The sequence below is a fragment of the Chrysemys picta genome, chromosome 15, assembly GCF_011386835.1.
Source record: "Chrysemys picta bellii isolate R12L10 chromosome 15, ASM1138683v2, whole genome shotgun sequence".
Classification (NCBI taxonomy): Eukaryota; Metazoa; Chordata; order Testudines; family Emydidae; genus Chrysemys; species Chrysemys picta.
The window spans coordinates 9,118,296-9,132,207 of NC_088805.1; the positions used below are offsets into that span (position 1 = coordinate 9,118,296).

Consider the following 13,912-nt stretch of genomic DNA (forward strand, 5'->3'; position numbering starts at 1 on the left):
ATGGCGGGGCGGGGTGGGAAGTCGCGTTAGTTATTCAGCGGTAACCCCGGCGCTGCACGTCCACGCACGGCCCAGCATGAAAAAGCGGCTTTCTTTGATCACCCCTGGCTCGTTCGCTCTGCAGAGCGATTCTCCTTTCCTCGTTGGAGCGGTTCGGAGCGGGGAATACTATGCAACGCGGCGGGGGGGCCCAGGGCTGGTTGCAGTGGCCGAGCTGGGTGCATTTCCGGGGCCTGAAAAGCTTTAAAAAAAAACAAACCTTCAAAACTTCTGAAGACTCGTTTAGGTAAAACGTGAGCAGGAGCCACGGGCGGGCAGCGGCTGCCCCGGAGCTCTCGGGCAGATGCGAATCTGGGGCGGATGCTCGCCGGGGCAGCTCGGGTGGGTTCGGATCACTCCGGGCGTTGTCCAATGACTCCCGTGGTTGCCAGATGCTCTTTCTAGCTCCCCCGGTCTCCCCCGGCCTTAGGGCGTTTCGGAGAGAGGGTGGCAGGGAGGGGACCCGGCTCTATGGAGGCATTCGCCCCCAGGTATCCGCGCACCTCTGCAGAGCGAGCCGGGGAAGGCCGGACACGCTGGAAAGGCCGCGGGCGGCGGTTTCTTCTTTTTCAGCCGGGGACGGTCCCGCCCGGAGCCTGGTTTTTGTTGCTGGTTCTCAGGGCCCTGCTACACCTGATCAGAGTTACCGCAACAGCTCGGCCATCCGATGGGTGTTAATTCCCGGAGAGCAAAACTCGCAGCCCCCGGCCCTGTCTCCGGCTGGGCTGCCGCTGGCTTCTCCCCCCCGGGGGTGGCAGGGATCTGCCCCCGGCCGGGCAGGGGGCTGGAGCAGCTAAGGACAATGCACATATTAATACCCCCGGCTTCAGCTAGCCCGGCTAATCTTCAAACAACGTCAAACTAGAACAGGAGCGGCCCAAGGTCCCGCGCGAAGTGAAGCCGGTGCCAGCCGCCGTTTCAGGGCTAGCCCCGCTCTCTGCCCCCCAGCGCCCCTGTCCCAGCCCAGGGCTCCGGGGAGCTCTGTACACGGCCGCTCTCCGCCGAGCAGCCCCGGCCCTCTTGCCCCGGGGCAGAGTTTCCCTAGCCCCGCGGGCACACTCCCCCCGCTCGGTGCGGGGAAGAGAGCGCGTCCTGGCGAGACTCGGGAGAAAAAGCAGGAGCCTCTGAAGCCAAAACAGCCGCGGGGTCGCTGTGGCTGGCACGGATCTAACCTGGCACGGGCCAGACCTGCCTGCCAGGGGGTTACCCGCCACAGCCAGGCCGCTTTACAGTCACCCCAGCCGGGGGAGATGTGCGGCCCTGAGAGCTGCGGGGGTTCCCTGCAGCGCATTTGCTTTTCCATGCGCTCTAGAACCGCCAGGAAAAGACACCTGCGCCGGGAGAGGCCAGAGACCTGGAGAGACCAGGCCGGGGGGTGCCTGCTCCCGGCTTTCCCTTGGCGAATCCCCCCCCCCCCAACCAAAGCGGAGGGGCTTTCCAGCAGCGCCTGGGAAAGGGCTGGGAGCAAAGACAAAGTTTCAGAGGGAAGCCAAGCTCTGAAATACAGCCCCGCTGGTTTTCCAGCTCGCGCCCTCGTCCTCTGCGCGGCCAACCCTTCGCTTAACCCCTTCTCCCACTTCCCACAAGTGCCCCCGGTGCACAGCTTGGGAAACGTGAATCCGTCACCCGCTTTCCTCGCTCCGAAATGCCTTCGCCTTCCAGCGTGTGAACGGGAAGAGAAGCTAGGAAATTCGGGGGCGACTGGCAAACACGAGAACCGGCGGGCTTGTAACAAAGCTTCCCCGCATTTATTCGACTGGGGATAAAAATCCCCCTTCCCTACAACTTGTTCGCTCCTGCCGCTTCGGTTTGCGCCAAGTACCCAACGCTGAACCCGCATCGGCGTCATGCGGACAGCGAAGTTCTATGTGAAAATGTCACCATCTCGCCTATTCGGCGCACATTTGACAGAGGTGTGTACGCGCCCCGGATACGCATGTTATAGACCTTCTTAAAGTGCCGAACAGGACGATCTCTACCTGCCCCCGGGCGAGCACACCTTCCCCTCCACTATTGTTGTTGACCAGTTGTCAGTGCAGCTGTGTGTATTAGAGGCACACAGACAGACCCACAAGGACACGCGCGCGCTTCCGAACAAACTGAAAAGTAGCTGCAAAGTTTGCTAGGGAAACGCCGGCCAAACCCAACGGCTCTGCCTGTGCCTCGTCGGACGGCCTGGCTTCCTCCCGCTGCAGATCGGCCACAAGCAGGGTTGCTGCTTGGCCTTAGAAGGGGCAAACGTGCCCAGAGGCGGAGGTCCCCCCAGCGCGCCCAGAGGTCACGCCGGGTGCCTTGCAGCCTCCCCGGTTCCGGGTCCTGGTTTAAGCACAAAAGCCGTCGCCAGCCCGCTGCTCTGGCCGCCTTCTAGGCGAGCGCAGACGCTCAGCTCCATGGACTTACCTTTCCGCGAGAGGAGCCGCCTGTGGCTGGCCGAGGTGGCGTCCCCCCGTCCCCCAGCAACTGAGCCGCCCGCTCCGCTCTCCCGCGCCGAGTGAGGAATAAGTAGTCGGTCCCAGCCCCCCCGTCTCCTCTCTCCCCTCCCCTGCAAGCACCGGGCGGCTCTGCGCGGGGAGATGAAAAGCAGCGGCAAGAGGTAGGGACCGAGCCCCGGCGCTGAGCTCAACGCGGAATTTATTCCTGAACGTGCCTCCTTGCTCCTAGCATGGCGGAAAGGACTGCGCTCGGACGTCCAAGCAGGGGTTTTGAGGGGTGGGGAGTGAGAGGCTGCAGCCCTCCTTGGAGAGGCCAGGCTGTGTGTGCGCAGCCCCCTCCACCTCTTATAGAGCCGTCTGGGCGGCTCGGGGGGGGGGTCCACTGGAGCAGGGGGCCAAATACTAACCACCCCAGTGGAGAGCTAAGCCCTCCCCCCGCTTGTTGACAGGCACTTTGCAGCCTGCTTCATCCGGCAGGCACCTCTCCCAAAGCCAAGGGGGCTCCAGCCAAGGACCTGCCAGCCCGCACTTGCTCGGGAAAAGGAGGCGGGGGGTGTACACAGATGCCCCCCCCCTCGCCCAGTATAGCTCCTATACAGTCACCTATGGAACTTTGCAGCTGGGTTGGTGCCAGACCCACAGCCCCAGCCCCAGCGCTGCCTGGAGCATCGTCTGTCTTTCCGCACACGCCATCTCCCCCCAGTAAGTCCCCCAGGGTCTAGATTTGTAGAGGATGGACCCCAGAGCTGGAACCAGGCTCCTCTCATTCGCACCGGTATTGAAACAAATATTTGCCTGGCCCTGCGTCTGCATCCTGCAGGGTCTCTTCCCACATCCCCCTGCAGCCACCTCTGTCCAAAGGGAAGGGTTGGGCGAGGGGATGGTTCAGGGGGGCTACAAGACACACAATGGTTTGGGAGTTTTATGCCTCCTTCTGCCACTGCCCCCACGCGGACCATGGTGAGGAAAGGAGCCCCGTCTGAAAAGCAAGGCCAAAAGTCTCGGCCACTAAAATGCCTGCGCTCAGGATGGAGGAAGGCTTGGATTGTAGGGAGCGGGACAGTAGAGCATTTTTTTTTCTCAATGGAATATATTTCTGTACGTAAGAACCAAGACACAGAGCTCTAGCAAGGAGAGAGCTAGGACTGTCTGCCTAGCTTTAGCTCTCCTCCCTTGGTGGAGCATTAACTGCTCCTGATAAAGCACCGTGTAGACACAGGTTTGACATGATCCTGTCTTTGCAACGGCTCCCATTTCTATGGCAACACCACCACACAGAATAGATCAAAAATCTGTTCTTCAAGAGTTCACCGTTCACCTGCTTAAAACAAGACACCTGGATCTAAGGGCCTGCTCTCTTGATTTGCATGTGCCAACCCTTCCCATGGGAAACCTGGACCCTGGGTTTCCTGTGTGTAAAAAGGGCAGCCAAGGACTGGGTAGACGGAGTGCCCAGTGGCGGATTGTCTAGTTGCCCTTTTAAGTAGCCGCATCCCAGGTAATTCAATTAGAAAACTTTCCACCGTTGATTTAAAAAAGCAACCACCACACCCGCGTGAGCCTGGGAGATGTCAGAGCATTTAGCCGATGAAGAAAGGGGGAGAAAAAAAAATAATAGGCTAATTAAGCACACCCAGCCTGGGAAAGTGGAAAAGTCGAGCTAGCTGTGTCAGTCAGTTCAAAAGAAAAAGCCCAGTTCCACCTCTCTTGTTTTCTGGCATGCCTGTTCCATCAAGATGTAATACATCATCCCAGGCTAATGAAAACATAATTATCTCCAGTTGGATGCAGGAAGGACTAATTTAATAGTAAGCTATCCAAAGGCATCTGCTCAAATACACTCAGCAGGGAAACCTGCCTGGAACACAAATTTAAGGAGTGGGGGTGGGAGGGGGATTGACAGATCAACATGAATATTTAAAACAGCCAATTGGCCCAGCTCATCCACCATGATTTCAGCTGAGTGACCCCCAGGTTGAGCTTGGCCTAGTGGACAGCCGGACAGTGCTAGGCCAGAGGTTGCCGATTTCTGCACAGGGGTCATATACACACCTGCCCAGTGAAAATGATCCTCCAGGAGAGAGTGTTTTCAAGCCTGGCCTCCATGGTGCACAGCTTTGTGATGTAGGGATAGGCAGTGCAGCGGGGGATGTACAGAAACATGGCTGGCCCCTTTGAGGAGCTCCCACACTCCTCGCTGGCCCATGTTTTAAGAGGAGATAAACTGTGCTCCCGCTCCCACTCCTAACCCTGGTGAGTCTCTACCTTCCTCCTCAGGAGTCTGTTCCCACTCCATTCAGTAGCACCAGACACCAGCCGTGGAGGATCAGACACCAGTGTGTCTGGTATGTCCGACACCAGCGGTGCAGGATCAAGCCCCAGGTGCAGATCTGTGGATTCACTGAGCGACTACTTGCAATGCCCTGCCTGTCAAATTCTGTTCTCAGTTACACCGGTGTACATTTAGAGTATCCATGTTAAAGTTAATGGGCCAGACCCTGAACTGGTGCAAGTCACCACAGCCCTGACAACTTCAACTGCATTGAAGTCAGTGGAGCTATGTTGATCTGTCTCCGTGTGTAAATCCAGGGTAGCCAAGAGCAGAATTTGGCCCTGTGTATTCAAAAAGCAGGCCAGGGCCCAGTCTCTGTGCACCCTGTAAATCTTCACATGCCCTGGAAGAGTCTGTCAGTCCTCCCTTCCCATACTGGCTGCGAGCCAGTCTGGAGAAAGATGCTTGGGGATTAATACAAAGTTAAATTATGAATGGCTGAAGAGGCAAACTGGAATCAAAAGGAAGACTCAGGTGAGCAGAGAAGGCGAAGGAGCCTTCAGTGTTCAGTGAGTCCATTCCAATCCAGCCCAGGGTTTGATGCTAGGACAGCAGATGTTTGCATCCCTCTGGGAGACACTATTCTTCCAGTAACAGGTGCCCCCAAACTGAATTTCTCCATAGTGGGCACGTACTCTGTGCCCTCCTCCTCCAGGGGAAAAGGAGGTGGTTACCAGCATGCGGATGTTGACCCTTGAACTCGCATCCTTCTCTCACGCGGGGAAATTGGAATGGCTGCCAGACACGCAGGACGGCCCCGAGAAAAGCAGAGAAAGCAATGCCCATCTCAGCATAGACGTAGCTAGAGGGGACTCAGGAGCCCCCACCCCAGAGAATAGAGGGTTGAGAGGCTGTCCCTTCCCAGGATGGCATCACCCCATTTCTAGATACCACTGAACCAGGCCTGCCTGTGATGTCTTGTCCCCAGGTCATAGAACCATACTTGGGAAGTGCAAATTATCTGCTTTTGGGATGCACCAAAGTGGCAGATTGAATGGAGGAGAAAAAAAAAAAGGGACAAGAGAAAATAACTCTTCCTCTCCTCGCCACGTGAGTTGTCTCCATGTCTTCAACCCCCTCCACCCGCCCATTTCAAACAAACAACACAGGCCAAACATTGTTCTAGGTGATCTATATGCTCGGTGTGATTATAGGAGCTAAGTATGAATGTTCCCAGCTCATGCACTCACTCAGAAGTTTTCTTCGCCTGTTGTGCTGGCCTCTCTTTTCCTCTCCCTCTACAACACATCCTCCCCCCACCCCTTGGAGGACAAACCGGTTATCAAGGGTGGGGGGTTATATTAGGGTGTCTTATGAAGGCAGTGGCAGGATGTGCTGCCCCAGGTGGGTGCACATCCCCAGGCTAGGTCAGTTTTAGGGACAGCCCCAGACAAGCTCCATTGCTAAGGGAATCTAACTGTGAATCTGTCTGTCCACAACAGGCTGCCCGCAATGCTTAGCTCTTTAAGATCCTTAGGGAAAAAAAAATGTAGCCCCAGCATGGATCATGGCTGCAGTAACCTAGGCAGCAATTCAGTGTAGAGTGGTGACTCTGGACTCACTCGGCTGCTTGTTATGTGTAATTCTAAGTGTCCTAGAGGGATTACTGCACTGAGAATAAAGAAACAACGAAATGTATTTATACCAAAGCCTAAACAGCCGATGTAGTTGCATACATACATACAGCAGCTGATAGTAGGTGGCCTGGCACAGAGATTGCAATGATTTGGGACACATCCCAGGATTGTTTTCTCTCTGTGCTCCAGTCTTCAGAGGGTGCCTATACTAACGCTTGCCTAGAGGTGGCAGTGAACCTTCACTGTTGCACCCATATCCAACTGTACACCACTATGGGAGGGCTGGAAAGTCCCCTAAAGGTTATGGGGTTTGTGCTTTCTGTTCAGCTGCTCATATGCTATGTTACTGAGTGCGTGCGTGCCTCCACCCAGATACTATAAAACAGGCTCAGACTCATAGCCTTTAGGGCTAGAAGGGCCCCATCATGACCATCTAGTCTGATCTCCTGCACATTGCAGGGCACAGAAGCCCACCCACCCATTCCTGTAACAGACCCAGAACCTCTGGCTGACCTCCCAGCGATGAATCCTGATCCCTTTCCTGCTTACCATCTCTCTCTCTCTCTCTCTCTCTCTCTCTCACACACACACACACACACACACACCCTTGTAAATTAAGATAATTTTTCAGACTTCAATATGTATGCAAAAGTCACTGGTTATTAGTAACTGATCTGATCATCATATGGATTTTATATTAGCTGGGTCATCACAAGTTTAGCTTCCCCTTTAAGAATTACCCATCCTATCAAGCTAACACAAAGTAATATAAAGCCATCCAAAGGAGGAATTATTTTTGAATTTCCTCCTCTCCTTCTCCCCCATGGTCTGTCAGCCTTAAAGGAAAACTCTCCTTAGTGCCTGTCCTTTAGTTAGCAGACAAGTCACAAATATGACAGGATAGCATCTAGCCCCACACCACACTCTGGATTGCAGCTTTTCACTTAACTTGGCCCCCTTCCAGAAAAGCATTCGAGCACATGTTTAAACTTGAAGCACATACTTAAGTGCTTGCTGAATTGGGGCTTTTATTTCTAACCATGCTAACATACACGCATATTTGTTATTCCTTTATAACACCTTTGAAGAGCAATACAAATGTAGATACGAACGTGGACCACAAAAAAGTGCTAATCAAACGGCAATTAAATAGCAGGAGATGGCGCAAGTGGTAGGTTCCTTGACTGAACCTAGTTTGAGTCTCAGAAAGCCACCAAAGAGATAAAAGTGTATGATCTGGTCCACAGAAGAAATTCCAGAGGGATGAATTACTCCTTAGCTGGTATATCAATGCCATAGAGGCTTTGTCTATCTTCCCCTCATTTTTCCCTCTTTCATTTCAAAAACACCCATCTTTGAAAAAAATCACACTCATGATTAAAATATCCTAGAGAATCTCTTTTTATTAGGGCTATCAATTAATCGCAGTTAACTCATGCAATTAACTCAAAAAAATTAATCACGATTAATCGCACTGTACACTTTGAAATGTATTACATATTTTTGAATGTTTTTCTACATTTTCAAATATATTGATTTCTGTTACAAAGAATACAAAGTGTACAGTGCTCACTTTATATTATTTTTATTACAAATATTTGTACTGTAAAAATGATAAATAGTATTTTTCAATTCACCTCATACCAGTTCTGTAGTGCAATCTCTATCGTGAAAGTGCAATTTACAAATGTAGATTTTTTTGTTACATAACTGCATTGAAAAACAAAACAATGTAAAATTTTAGAGCTTACAAGTCCACTCAGTCCTACTTCAGCCAAAATCACTCAGACAAACAAACTTGGTTACAATTTGCAGGAGATGCTGCTGCCTGCTTCTTGTTTACGTCACCTGAAAGTGAGAACAGGCGTTCTCACGGCACTGTTGTAGTTTCCATCGCAAGATAGTTACATGCCAGATGCACTAAAGATTCATAGAGGGGCATATGAATGTTTAGCATATCTGGCATGTAAATACCTTGCAACACCGACTACAATAGTGCCATGCGAACGCCTGTTCTCACTTTCAGGTGACGTAAACAAGAAGCAGGCAGCAGCATCTCCTGTAAATGTAAACAAACTTGTTTGTCTTGGGCTTGGTCTACACTAAACCCCCAAATCGAACTAAGGTACGCAACTTCAGCTACGTGAATAACGTAGCTGAAGTCGACGTACCTTAGTTCGAACTTACCGCGGTCCAGACCCGGCAGGCAGGCTCCCCCGTCGACTCCGCGTACTCCTCGCGGCGAGCAGGATTACCGGAGTCGACGGGGAGCACTTCTGGGTTCGATTTATCGCGTCCAGACAAGACGCGATAAATCGAACCCAGAAGTTCAATTGCCTGCCGCCGAACCAGCGCGTAAGTATAGACAAGCCCTTAGCGACTGGCTGAACAAGAAGTAGGACTGAGTGGACTTGTAGGCTCTAAAATTTTACATTGTTTTGTTTTTCAATGCAGTTATGTAACAAAATCTACATTTATAAATTGCACTTTCACGATAAAGAGATTGCACTACAGAACTGGTATGAGGTGAATTGAAAAATACTATTTATTTTGTTTTTTACAGTGCAAATATTTGTAATAAAAGATAAATATAAAATGAGCACTGTACACTTCGTATTCTGTGTTGGAACTGAAATCAATACATTTGAAAATGTAGAAAACATCCAAAGATATTTAAAGAAATGGTATTCTATTATTGTTTAACAACGCAATTAATCTTTTTAATCACTTGACACCCTACTTGTTATTAATATACTTTTAATGGAAGTTCCCCAAACATTCATACCATAAGGAAAATATTTAAAATCCAGGGAATGAGGGTGTCTTGTTAGTTCATACTCATATTTAAAAGGGTAGAAACCTTGTTTGCTCCTCGTATTCTTGAAGTGGTACAAGATTCTCCCAAGTGGCTCATTTGCCACAGCTCTATTTTTAAACAGGAGCATTTCTCGTTACCCCTTAGCATTGTTTAATATATTTTAGAAACCAAAAGAGAGCTCTGTGTTTGGGCCCAGAGCCTCAGTGGTGCAAACTCCATCAAAGCTGCTCCAGCTAGGATGGTTTACAGCAGCTGAAAAGCTGTTCCTTTACATTCATACCAAATAAGGGGTGACTTGAAGCCCTTCCCAATGGGACTTGAGGTCCCATTGACTAACCATTAGCAAAAAAAGCAGCTATTGAAAAGTTATTCATAATAATTTTTTTAAAAAGTTACCTGATAAATTTCTTGCCCACTTCAAAAGACACACAAAATCTAAGCATTATTAATAACAACCCCTACACAATATATTTAAATATAGTCTCAGTCTTAACATTTAAAAACGCTACCAAAAAAGCAAAGAAAAAAACAAAGCAAAAACATCTTTAAACTATAAATTATTGTTTTCCTGCAGTGCCTGGAGGCCCCAGCCAAGTTCAGGGCCCCACTGTGCTAGTGCTGTTCATACACAGAGTAAGAGGCCCTGGCCCCAAAGATTATAGCATCTACATAGACAAAGGGAGGGAGAAAGGACGGATTATAACGTGCATGTCTTTAAAATAATGAAACTAAAACAAACTAAAATGAAAAGAAAAATGTTTACAGTTTTAACTTCAAAAAGAGTTCTAAAAAGATCCCACCCCCAAAACCAAAGAGCCATAAATATCTTGCTAACAAAACAAACAAACAGTAACCTAAATGTGTCTATTCACAGAGCTGCATATTTATGAGTTAAAGGAGTCAGCCAGCCACGGTCATCGAGGTGACGAATCAATGGGAATATCTGAACGCAGCAGGATTAGTACTTTATCGTTTTGATAAACAGCCACGGGGAGCGGGCGGTGGATGCCAAACCGAAACACGCTGTCTGCATCACTCACACACTTCTGAATCAGCATCATCACACTGCAAACAAACATTAGCCATGATCTCACACAAACAATAAATCAATCACAGCCCAGCAGCTCCAAAAAGGGGGGGGGGGGAAGAGAAGAAGAAGAAGAAAAAAAAAAAAACACTTTCTAGGCCCAATGCTGCCTCTGCAATCTACAGAAGAATGACTCCACTCAGCCTTAGCATTGATTGGCAAGAAGTTCACAGGAGCTTTGCCAGGAATTAGATTTATTTCTGGAATGATTTTAATGGGATACTGAAATGCTGTTGTAATTTAAAGGTATTAACATCTTCTCCCTTTTAAACCAGGATGAAGTTAAACCACATTTCCTGGAGAGGAGATGGAAGCTGACTTTGGTGAAACAGCGACATTGTGACATTTCATTCACATTTAAGATGATTCGTTTTCATTAATTTGCCTGTCACCAAATTGGTCTTTAAGGACAGTGGTTTATAAAAGACCTTGCCATTTTAAGTGAACCAATGCCCTGTCCTTCAAATATTTACGCAGATGTCTTAACGTAAAGTACGTGAGTAGTAATTTCTCAAATGGCTTTTTATGTCATGTACAAATCCTCCCTCCAGTTACCGAATTTCATAGAATTTAGCTGATTTCACCTGTCTGTCCATTTACAAAAACTCTTAGATCCGATTCCTGCAAGAAACTCCACATGCGCAGAACTATGCACACAAAGCTGCATTGAATTCAGAGCTCCAGGCCTTAGTTATCTTCAGTACGCAAAGCAGAATCCACCTACCAATTTTGGAAGTAATCAACTTTAGATTTCACTTCCCTAGAGAAAAGTGCCCCTACTCAGCACGGACCCTCCTTTAAGAGGTCTAATTTTTGCAGAGAGATTCTAACAAAGGAGAAGTAGCAACAACAACAAAAAGGGTAACTACATTAACCCATTGTTTTGGTGCTTGTTTTGTTTTATTATTTTTCTTTTTTTAATAAGCTGGAGTACTTCGGTTTGTCTTTCATCTTCCAAGGCAGGGGGAGAACCTCATGTGACTAAAATTAGGGGAGGTCAGATCCCTGAACTGGTATGAAAATTCCCCTGGCTGTTCCTGGTTTTCCTAAAACGACACATTTGGGTAATTTTGGAATAAAGTTAGTTGGTCCTCCACAATAATTCATGCCTAAAACGTCTCTCATCCCCAGATAGGATTAGTGGTAGTATTACTATAGCACCTAAGAGCCTCAGTCTTGCACTAGGACCACAATGTGCCAGGTGCTGTACAAACAGAACAAAAAGATGCCCTTGAACTGAAGAGCTTACAGCCTTCGTATAAGACAAGAGACGACAGGTGGACACGTCTAGATGGACCTTTAATTTAAAAACAAAACAAAACCCCACCTCCAAACCTTCCAGAGCTGCTGGCTAGATTCCTTCTGCTCTGAATGATCTCTTTGTATTAAAATGCACACACCCAAATAATGCCGAGAACCCTCCCTGGCCTGGCTGACTGGCATTCCCACAGAATGACCACTTCCTTTCTGGCTCACTCTCAGGGCAGCTCTACACTTTAAATGCTGCACCAGTGCAGCGGCAGCACTTCAGTGAAGACGCTACTGCGCCGATGGGAGAGCTTCTCCAGTCAGCGTAGTTAATCCACTTTTGTGAGTGGCGGTTGCTATGTCGGCGTAGCGCTGTCTACACCAGGATTAGGTCAGTGTAACTGCATCCCTCAGGGATGTGGAATCCACACTCCTGGAAAATCAACACCCCCCCAAACAATGCAGTTATACGTTTATAATGTAGGCCTGGCCTCACTGATGGGCTAGCGCAGACTGACTGACTTCCAGCATGTGTAAGGGCTGGGCACAAAAGGTTGCTTCAGAGGCTAAAACATTCTTTCCCTGGCTTCATCTTGCATTATAAGGATTCCTGAAGAGTTCAATTTTGGTGCGCAGCTACATTTCTGGTCTACACGAAACAATAAACCCTAACCAGATTCAGGGTTCCTTGCGTCCACACACACAGGATGCTAATGCAACAATAGAAACGTAAAAGGCAAGAGGGCTAGTGGTCATAGTGGATTAGTGGCCTACTCCAAATCCCCTCTGAAGTCAGTGAGTCCCTTTCTCAATGGCTATTGGTTTGGGACCTTGGGAGCCCTGGGTTCAAATCCTGCCTTAGCTCAGAAAGGACAAAGTATTGGTGATCTAAGCCTCGTACACGTCACAAAATCACCACGTAACCAGTGATGCGCTGCCAATGGTCTCGTAAAAATGTCCCCTTGACCTTAGCCTGCAAAACACCTTATTGGCCCCAGGGTAGGTGCCCTTGGAAAGAGGAGGTGAGCAGGATCGGTTTAAACAGTAACAGTTTGCCATAACCATAATCATAGCCGGGGGGGAGGGAAGCAGGATTGCTCAGCAAACAAACCAAGGTCTATTGAGGGCACCTGGTGGAAATATATACATTTTGTTCCTGTATATTGGTTACACAGAGAGCATGGCCCAATGCTCTCTGCTTGTATAGTTTGACATGGAGGAGGGCTGAAGGCTGCCAGGGGCTCATTTAAAGATGACCATAGCAGGGAGTACCACAGTTCAGAACATAGGTGTGTGTGAGCAGAGTGGTCTGGGAGCCCAGGCCAGGAACAGGGCTGAGGGAGCTGGCAGAGAGAGGCGGTGGTGGGGAGCTGGCGGAAGGGTGTCCAGATTAGAACAGCGGGGATTGCTGCAGATGGGGAGTGAGTTACATGAACAGATCTCTAAGAAAGCTGCACCTGCACTGTGCTTGGCTGCCTGGTGCAGTTTAGCCCCGCACTTTCAATTCACACACGCAGAATCTTTCACTGGGGGGAACCAAAGGAAAAAAAAATCTCTTTTCTTCCCTATTCACCTTCCAAAGTTCTCCTGGCATTTTGTGAGCCGCGAGAAGGACAAAACCCAGCTGCCTCACTGGCAGACTGCACAGCCCAGCACCCTGTTCCTTGATTCAAACCAGAGAGAGGTTCGAACGACCGGGCTGAGATCGGGATTGGAACCTGGACCGTCCCAACTTTCGGGGGGGGCTGGTTTTGGTCTCCCTTGCAGATGTAGGGCTTTAGTTCTCTCCCAATCCGAAAATGGGGATGGGGGGAGCCACAGGGACCATCTCGATCTTTAAACCAAACGTGACATCCTGAAAGAGAAGGTGTCTTTAGCAAGTCGGCGACTGGGCCAGATCCCACAGCGACTGCTACACGGGGGAAGCCACTGGTGCTATGGCTGTCCTGTTGATTTCATCTTAATATTGAAGAGCAGGGATCGAGGAGAGGAAAGGCTGGTTCCCAGGGCTGGTAATAGGATGTTCTAGCCTTTAGACGTGACCAGGAATTGCTGCAATACCACAGCGGAGGGGATTGGCTTGGTGTCCGGTGAATTCCTAGAATGCCAGGCAAGATCCCTCTGGTAGAGTTCCATGGAGCTTGGAGCAGGTGAGTCTCTCACATGACACCTTAAAACAGGAGCTTGCATTGTCCCAGGGGGTCCTTGCAGGCACTGTTTACCCTCCTCCCCCTGTCATGCCGCCTGCCGCTGCCCCAGAGTGGGAGCCCCATTCCTGAACTTGTCCCATCCTTTGGGATGCAAGGACGAGATTGGCATCCTATGAAACATGAGGCCATAGTCTCGGTCCAACTCCTAGTTGGCAGCACTTCCCATCGT

The 13,912-nt window shown here is 49.6% G+C and overlaps 1 protein-coding gene across 3 annotated transcripts in view; it reads right to left on the reverse strand.

Moving 5' to 3' along the window:
- The window catches only part of NOS1 (nitric oxide synthase 1), a 141,164-nt gene that overhangs the window by 90,600 nt on the left and 36,652 nt on the right, over positions 1 to 13,912 (reverse strand). Inside the window, exon 1 of one of the 3 annotated variants that reach the window (XM_024108100.3) lies at positions 2,440 to 2,860. The exons of 1 other annotated variant lie outside the window; for it this stretch is intronic. The gene's annotated coding sequence lies outside the window, so the exon portion shown is untranslated. Of the gene's footprint in view, positions 1 to 2,439; positions 2,862 to 13,912 lie in introns of those variants that run through there. One more of the 3 variants, XM_065568304.1, reaches the window with a different exon arrangement.